The following is a 9,886-nucleotide window of genomic DNA, read 5'->3' as shown; positions in this document are numbered from 1 at the left end:
ATGGACCAAAGCACAGGTTGAAACAACAAGGACTCCAAACACTGAACTCTGAGAACGTACACAGTAAGGCAGCCTACATTCTGTAACAGCAAACACCCGTTAACAAATGGTTGGCAAGTACAAAACAGCGGGTGAGATTAACTTGAACTCATCAAAATAAAAGGAAAGTACTCTGGGGGTACAGAGGTGTAGGCAAGAGCTGGGCAGACAGAGTGGAGTTCATTTTTTAAAATTCTTGTTTATATCCAGAATTTTCCTTCCACACAATGTAACCTTTTATTTCCCATCACCCAAGTCCCCCACAGTCTCTTTATTTTCTGCTACTAACCATCACCAGTAAATTGAATAATTTATGTTCAAAGCCCCTCCCACCATCAAAGGTACGGCAGAAGTAGGAAGAGCTAGAAGGAGATTGGAGCCATTTTTTCTTGTGGTGATACATTACTGCTGTTCTAACACAAGGTATTTCTGAGGGATGGTCCACTGAAGCTATGTGGATGGAACTCATAAATAAGAAGGGCATGGTTACTTTGATGCAATTGTAATAGTCCCCCCAGTAGTCAGAGTGAAATTGAGTAATGAATATGTGGAGAGATCTTATTTATATGTAAGAATAATAGGATTGCAATAATCGCAAATTTTAACCTTCCTAACATAAAGTGGAACAGTCATGATCTTAAGAGCTTGGATGGTGTGGAATTTGGTAAGTGCTAAAGTCAATTTTCTTCATTAATATGCAGATGTAACTCTCACAGAAGGAGCAAACCTGACCTACTCTTGTGATATAAGGCAGGACAAGTGACTGAATGGTTAGTAGGGGAGCTTTTTGGGGCCCGGGTCATGTTTCGATTAGTTTAAAATATCTATGGAAAGGATTGGCATTATATGTAAGTTAAAGTTCTTAATTGAACTAGGGCAAATTTTGATAGTATGAGACAAAAACTTTCAAGAGTTGATTGGAGTAGACTGTTTGCAGCTCAAGGGACGGCCGGCAAGAGTGAAGCTTTCAGAAGTGAGATAACGAGAGTTCGGAGGTATGATGTTCCTGTTAGTGTGAAGATAAGGCTGGTAAGAGGAGGGAACACTGGAGGAATAAAGATATTGAGGCTCTGGTTCAGATTAAGAATGAATCATATATTAGATATAGATAAGTGAGATTCAGTGAATCTCGAAGAGTAAAAGAGGGGCAGGGACATTCTAAAGAGGGAAATGAGGAGGGCAAGAAAGGAAAATGAGATAGCCTTGGCAGATAATGTTCAAGATAATCCAAAGAGATTCGACTAGTACATTAAGAGCAAAGGGGTAGATCACAGAGTCATAGAGATGTACAACTTGGAAACAGATCTTTCAGTCTCACTTGCCCATGCTGACCAGATATCCTAAACTAATCTAGTCCCATTTGCCAGTACTTGGCCCATATCTCTCTAAACCCTTCCTATTCTTATACACACTCAGATGCCTTTTAAATGTTGAAATTGCACCAGCCTCCACCACTTCCTCTGGCAGTTCATTCCATACACACCACCCTCTGCATGAAAAAGTTACTCCTTAGGTACTTTCAACTTTTTCCCCTCTCACTCTAAACCTAGACTCATGAGTGTAGGTTTAGATGAGACTCCACCCATCTCAGGGAAAAAACCTTGCCTATTCACGGTATCCATGCCTCTGATGATTTTATAAGCCTTTATAAAGTCACCCCTCAGCTTCCAACGCTCCAGAGAAATCAACCCCAGCCTATTCAGCCTCTCCCTATATAACTCTACATGGCTGTGAATATGTATAAGCCTAGAGGATTGGCTTCATAAATCATGTTGCATTTAATATAATGTTGTTTTTTTCATTATCATTTAGTTTAAAATGGAGGATGGGTGCCTTTTCAATTTATGGTGTGTATGGAAAGACCTGGAAAATAAACTACAACAAAAAAATGGACAAAAAGTTATTGTACCACAGATAGTGCACCATATCATTCGTGTAAAAAATAATTCCCTGTTTTGACCGTGAAGTTAATAGAGTCTATTAATTAGTCCTGTGTTTGTAATAATTTTCATCTATCTGTCATTCTACATTTAGTTGTTGTAGTTAATGTGTGGATTACTGCACCTCTCTAAAAATTCAAAACAAAATAAAGTAAAACTGCAAATTAAATATTGCATCTAATTACGACAAAAAAAAATTAGCAATACAATGACATGAAATTGGAAAGGAATGTTGAAATGTAGCCAATTCTGAGGACTACAAGAAGTTGCAAGAGATCATTAATTAATTTACGGTATGTTCAAATAATTAGCAAATGAAGATCCACACAGATAAAGGTAAGGTATTACATCTTGGTAGGAATAATGTGCAAGGCGAAAGTGAGATCTGCAGATGCTGGAGTATCAGAGAAAAAAATGTGTTGCTGGAAAAGCGCAGCAGGTCAGGCAGCAACCAAGGAACAGGAAATTCGACGTTTCGGGCATAAGCCCTTCATCAGGAATGAGGAAAGTGTATCCAGCAGGCTAAGATAAAAGGTAGGAAGGAGGGACTTGGGGGAGCGGTGATGGAGATATGATAGGTGGAAGGATGTCAAGGTGAGGGTGATAGGCCAGAGTGGGGTGGGGGCGTAGAGGTTAGGAAGAAGATTGCAGGTTAGGAAGGGGGTGCTGAGTTTGAGGGATTCGACTGAGACAAAGTGGGGGGAGGGGAAATGAGGAAACTGGAGAAATCTGAGTTCATCCCTTGTGGTTGGAGGGTTCCCAGGCGGAAAATGAGGTGCTCTTCCTCCAACCGTCGTGTTGTTATGGTCTGGCGATGGAGGAGTCCAAGGACCTGCATGTCCTTGGTGGAGTGGGAGGGGGAGTTAAAGTGTTGAGCCACGGGGTGGTTGGGTTGGTTGGTCCGGTGTCCCAGAGGTGTTCTCTGAAATGTTCCGCAAGTAGGTGGCCCGTCTCCCCAATATAGAGGAGGCCACATCGGGTGCAGCGGATGCAATAGATGATGTGTGTGGAGGTGCAGGTGAATTTGTGGTGGATATGGAAGGATCCCTTGGGGCCTTGGAATAATGTGCAGGGCACTTATTCAAAGATGCACGTCTAAGTGAGGGAGACAAACAAAGGGATTTCAGACAATTACATCAGTCACTAACAATTTCACCACAGGTTCCAAAGGCCATAAAAATGCAAACAAAGTACCAAGTTTTATCTCTAAAGGGATAGATTTGAAAGTAGGGTCACTATAAAAATTTGGTTGACTATAATTAAGAGTATTGTTTGCAGTTCGAGTTGACATATTATAGAATGTATGAGAGAGAGTAAAGAGATGATTTATGAGAATGCTCCACAAGTTTCTGGCTGTGTATATCCAGGAAGAATTGTTGTGCTGTTCACTTCTCTCTTGAAAAGAAGGCTGACAGTTCGAAAATTAAGAAAGGTTTTGAAAAGAGAAGGTACAAAGAAAACATTTCACTGTGGGATAGAATATAACTCGAGGCTGTCAATATAAGACGGTACCTCAAGAAGTCCAAAAGGGAATTCAGAAGAAACCTCTTCACTGAAAGAATGATGAGAATGGGGAATATGTGACCAGACGGAATAGTTGAAATCAATAGTTTAGATGTATTTCAAGGAAACTAGGCGAGCACTAGGAAGGGATGGGAATAGAGAATTGCAACAGGCGATTTAGATGAGGAAAGATGTGAAACACCTTGAGTAGAACATAAGCACTGGCATAAACTGATTGTGCCAAATGGTCTGTTTTTCCTCTGTAATCCTATGTAGAAAATCACCATTGCATGAAACAAAAAGTGCATTAAGAACATTTAGAAGAGTTATAAAGTTTCTCACAAAAAGTCTCAAGTATCCAGCACTGAATGTAAATGATTTTATCACATGGCCACACTTCACGATTTGCTTGATAGCACTGAAACAGCAGGAATCACAGTCCTCTTACTAGGAGTAGGACTAACCCATCGTCCTTGCACCAATTGGGGGATCTTAATGACTTATTAATGGCCTCAGTAGGAGCTGCCAACCTGGTCCTGGGAATGTTGTGAACACTCTAGCCCTCACGGCTTCTTTCACTCACTTACTCTGATTTCCAGTTCCCGTAGTGATCGCCACCATGGACAGGAGACTGTTCCAGTGTGCAGATGGGATAACCTGTTGTGAGCCACAAGGTACTTCATTAGGAGGGACATCCTCCAGGTGTGTCACTAGGATGCAGGGGGAGGTCTCCCACACAATGGAGGACCTTACTGCTAATAAACTGCCAGCATTGGCTGGAACACACTCTACATTGACCACCTGAGTGGTCATCCTTTCCCGAATTTGGGATCAATAACATACTACGGAGGTGGAAACTCCTTCCTTCCCTTATCATCTTCCACCCTATTATCCACCTAATGACCTTGCAGCCTGTCCCTAGAGGGCTGATAGAACCCAGTCCCATTCCAATATTCAAGAACATGAAGAGCTGGCAACCTGGTCAAAATTGTTAAAGCTTAACACAAACAGTCTTGGCCTGACCATCAAATTCTAAAGTGTAACTTGAGATGAGTTCAATAAAAATGGCAGAAGTACAGAAACAACCACTTCCATCCGTCAGAAACACATTTCTATGAATGGGAACGGGTGGTCCGCTATTTGGAATGGAGCAGTGCATTTGTAAAAGTTAATGAGGAGCAGCAATGTTTTGAGTTGGACGTGTGCACAGTTTGAAGCTGTTTGCTGATTCAGTTTTGCTAAAGGTTTGGCAGATACATTCCAATGAAAATCAATTAAATCTGCCAAAGTGGATATTAATACTCACATTTATGAGATGCTTTAACATAGAACATAGAAAGATACAACACAGAACAGGCCCTTTGGCCCACAACAGTGTGCCGAGGTCTAATCCTAATGTAAAATATAACAACCTCCACACCCCTCAACTCACTGCTAAACATGTGCATGTCCAGCAGTCACTTAAATGTCCCTAATGACTCTGCTTCCACCACCACCGCTGGCAATGTATTCCATGCATTCACAACTCTCTGTGTAAAGAACCTACTCTAATATCTCCTCTATACCTTTCTCCTAATATCTTAAAACTATGACCCCCCTCGTACCAGTCAATCCTGCCCTGGGGAAAAGTCTCTAGCTATTGACTTTATCTATTCCTCTCATTATTTTGTATACCTCAATCAGGTCTCCTCTCTTCTTTCTTCTCCAGAGAGAAAAGTCTGAGCTTATTCAACCTTTCTTCATAAGGCAAGCCCTCCAGTTCAGGCAGCATCCTGGCAAACCTTCTTTGCACCCTCTCCAAAGCCTCTATCTATTTCTTATAGCAGGGTGACCAGAACTGGACACAATATTCCAGGTGTGGTCTCACCAGGGACTTGTAGAGCTGTAGCAAAACCTCGCTGCTCTCAAACTCGATTCCACTGTAAATGAAAGCCTAAACACCATATGCTTTCATCACAACCCTATCCACTTGGGTGGCAACTTTGAGGGATCTATGTACTTGCACACCCAGATCCCTCTGTTCCTCCACACCGCCAAGAATCCTGCCTTTAACCCTATATTCAGCATTCGAGTGAGAATGAGTACCAGAGGGCATGTAAGGAAGTTTATCAGTAAAGTACAGCTAATTAAGGGGGCTTGACCATACTCATGGACAAAAAGATATAAAGCAATCAGAGAACCAAAGAACAGAGTGTGTATATAAGGGGTACAAGAGACAGCGTGGATCAAGGCCTTGAAGAATTTAGAGATAGACATAAGTTTAAACTCAATACATTCGATGATAATGAGCCAGTTAAGATCTCAGTCCTTTCTCTATAAGCACAAGTTTAAGTTTACCAGTCTTGTCCAGGCCAGCATTAAATGGGATTTTTATTTGCACTGTGCACATCTCCTGATTTCACAAGATATCTCAGTTTTGTAAATGCAATAGAATGCATTATCCACCGTTTCAGCAATTCCTTTAATAGAAGTTGACAGAAATAAACAACTTTCCAAAGCTGTCTTTCAACAGCCAGACTGATACAATATTCAAAAAGGATCTGCATGTACAAAGTGGGCTTGTCAGGGGGTTAAATCTTTTCAAATTCGAAAACTAGATTCCATTTTAATTATATCAACTGGATGTTGGATACTCCATTAACAAAAGGTTCCCATATTCAAACGGTTGTTTGCAAATATAGAAATTGGATATTGATATAAAATAGGACATGCTCTTTTTTTTTGTCTTGCATACATCAGGATAGCTGCAAGGATTTTGATATTAAGGGAAACAACATTTTACACTGAACAAGTTCTGATGCTTTGGAAAGTGCACAATGATTGATCGAGATGTCCCCAGTGGAAATGGACTGGTCAGATGGTGACGGACAGTTAACAGCTAAACTTTGTTAAGTTTGCAATTGGCAGGTTGCCTGAGTGGTCAAGGCATTGCCCTGCCAAATGAGTCCGAGAATGGCCATCACCAATTTAGTCAAATCACAACAAGCATTGGCAGTTAACTGCCAATCATCACCTGGTCCATTCTCCATGCCTTTACCAATCAGCACTCATTACCCAGACAGATTAAATGCTTTCTCCCTTACCATTGGTATTCTTGAGAGTGTCCTGATAAGTACAATACTAAAGACTTCAATAAAAAAACACTTTATTTTCATCAATACTCAAATGTCCATGTTGTACCAGCTGGCAGAGGTGAAACTTCACTATAATGTATCAGGCCGACAATGAACTGGTAAAGTTCTGCACTGGTCTCAGAGGGAAACCAGCAACAATATCCTTGTGGAGACATTACTTTACCTTTGATCCTATACAGCAACAATTTCAAAGCCATTGAGGAACAGGAATAAATAGAAACGAACTACATGCACATACACACAGCACACTGTTATGTAAAGTAATAGAGAGAAATGCTGCACGAACAGGAAAATTAATTGTTATTCTGAATAGTGAATATGGCACCAAAAACACCCTTGTGATAATGACAGTTTGAAAAGCTGCCCACATTGGTTTGCAGCAGTTGAAGAGTTGCTCATTCTGTTCTGGGCCCCACTCAGTTCCTACACCAGTATGTGACCATAGATTCAGATTGTTTTTAAAGGCAGATATCAATATGCATTTGCACAGTGGCAGGAGTACGGCTATCCTATGGACAGCACTAAAGAGATCTCACACACATTGGCTCTTTAATAAAGAAATGGGGCAAACCTCAGAGATAGGGAAATGTAAATAAATGAACCACTAACAAGATTTCATCCAATTCAATAGTAACTGATACCTGATCACCAAATTCAGCTGCCACTTGAAAGGATGCAAGAAGCCCCAAAAGGAGATACTCCACATTTCACTTGATTCTGTGTCACATTATCGCAAGAGAGCTTTGTAGTTGCCTTTTAGCAGACATTATTTTTATCCATAAACCACATCGGCTTGACAGAGAAGCATTGGTTCCGATCATAGATCAGAACTGAATAGTGCAGAACCACATCATAACCCATCTCGAGAAGCTGTGTCAGTGGGTGTGTGGGTTTGCAGTGCCTCTGTGTTCTGAGCTTCGGCCCCAATCTCTCTCTGTTCCCTAGTTTTTCTGCTAAGTTGCGGTTCCAGTCAGTTTGTATTTCATCATTGTCCCAGATTATAGAGGTTTCCGTATCAGTGAGTTCACCAGGATAGCCCGTTGGGTAAATCAGCAGTGGCTCCACTGAAAAGGCTTTTAAATCCTGAGGCTCATAGAACAGCATATAGTTATCCCTATTAATTGACCTAATAATAATTAACAACATTATATTTGATCTGCTTTATTTCTCATTACTGACTGCATTGAATCTACCTCATGGGATACAGAAACTCACCAATGTGAGAACAGATAGTCGGGAGAAAGGGAAGGGATAGGAGGTCGCTGTTGCCCACTTCTTTTGATGATAAGATTTATGATTCAATAGGTCCCGTTGCGCAAGCAGGTAAGTGCTGCGTTTTGCTTGTTTGGTTTCTTTACATTTAGTTTTTTTTTAAGAAAGCTAGCTTTTTAGAGGGATGGCAGTGCAGGCAGTGCATGTTCTCTTGCAACATGTATGAGGTGAGGGAACCATTAGCCCCTGCTGAGTACACTTGCAAGAAGTGCACCATCTCCAGCTCCTCCAAGCCCGTTGTTAGGGAACTGGAGCTGATTTGGATGAACTGCGGATCCTTCGGGAGGCAGAGAGGGTCGTAGATCAGAGCTTTAGGAAGTAGTTACTCGAAAGTTCAAGATAGATGGGTGACAGTAGGGGGGAGTGGGAGGAGGAAGCCAGTGCAGGGACCCCTGCGGTCATTCCCCTCAAGAACAAGTATACCGTTTTGGATACTTGTGGGGGGGATGACTTACCAGGGGCAAGCAACGAGGTTCAGGCCTCTGGCACGGAGCCTGGCCCCGTTGCTCAGAAGGGAAGGGTGGAGAAAGGTTAGAGCGATAGTTCTTGGGGACTCGATTAGTGAGGGGTTCAGACAGACGGTTTTGTGGGGGGACAGTGACTCACGTTTGGTATGTTGCCTCCCAGGTGCAAGGGTACGTGATGTCGCTGATCGTGTTTTCCGGGTCCTTAAGGGGAGGGGGAGCAGCCCAGATCGTGGTCCACGTTGGCAACAACGATATAGGTAGGAAGAGGGGTGAGGATGTCAGACAGGCTTTCAGGGAGCTAGGTTGGAAGCTCAGAGTTAGAACAAACAGAGTTGTAGTCTCTGGTTTGTTACCCGTGCCACGTGATAGAGAGTCGAGGAATAGGGAGAGAGAGCAGTTAAATGCGTGGCTACAGGGATGGTGCAGGAGGGAGGGATTCCGGTTTCTGGACAACTGGGGTTCTTTCTGGGGAAGGTGGGACCTCTATAAAAAGGATGGTCTACACCTGAACTGAGGGGCACCAGTTACTTGGGGGGAGGTTTGCTAGTGCTCTTTGGGAGGGTTTAAACTAACTCGCCGGGGCATGGGAACCTGGACTGTAGCTTTAGGGTACAGGACCTTGAGTGTAGGGAGGTTATGATATATGCAACGATCTCGAAGGAGGGTGCCTGTAAACAGAAGGGTGGATTGAAGTGTGTATACTTCAATGCCAGAAGTATAAGAAATAAGGGTAGGTGAACTTGCAGCGTGGGTTGGTACCTGGGACTTCGATGTTGTGGCCATTACAGAGACGTGGGTAGAACAGGGACAAGAATGGCTGTTGCAGGTTCCAGGTTTTAAATGTTTTAGTAGGATCAGACATGGGGGGTAAAAAAGGGGGAGGTGTGGCATTACTTGTCAAAGATAGTATTACAGCAGTGGAATGGACGATGGAAGAGGACTTGCCATCTGAGGTAGTTTGGGCTGAGGTTAGAATAGGAAAAAGGTGAGGTCACCTGTTAGGTGTTTTCTACAGGCCTCCTAATATAGTCCTAGAAAAGTAGAGGATAATATTGCGAGGATGATTCAGGAAAAGAGTGAAGGTAGCAGGGTGGTTGTTTATGGGGGACTTTAACTTCCCAGATATTGACTGGGAGAGCTATAGCTTGAGTTCATTAGATGGGTCGGTGTTTATCCAATGTGTGCAGGAGGGTTTCCTGACACAATATGTAGACAGCGCCACAAGAGGTGAGGCTATACTGGATTTGGTTCTAGGTAATGAACCAGGCAGGTGGGTTTAGACTTGGAGGTAGGTGAGCACTTCGGGGACAGTGACCACAACTCGGTGACTTTTACTTTAGTGATGGAGAGGAATAAGTGTGCGCCGCAGGGGAAGAGTTATAGCTGGGGGCAGGGAAATTAGATGCAGTGAGGCATGACTTAGGATGTGTGGATTGGAAAAACAGGCTTCAAGAGAAAGAACACTAAATGAGATGTGGGGATTGTGCATAGGAGCAGCTGAACGTCTTGTCTCGATAAGTATGTACCAGTC

The sequence above is a fragment of the Hemiscyllium ocellatum genome (genome assembly GCF_020745735.1).
Source record: "Hemiscyllium ocellatum isolate sHemOce1 chromosome 15 unlocalized genomic scaffold, sHemOce1.pat.X.cur. SUPER_15_unloc_6, whole genome shotgun sequence".
In the NCBI taxonomy this organism is placed as follows: domain Eukaryota; kingdom Metazoa; phylum Chordata; class Chondrichthyes; order Orectolobiformes; family Hemiscylliidae; genus Hemiscyllium; species Hemiscyllium ocellatum.
Note: the sequence above shows the minus strand (reverse complement) of the source record.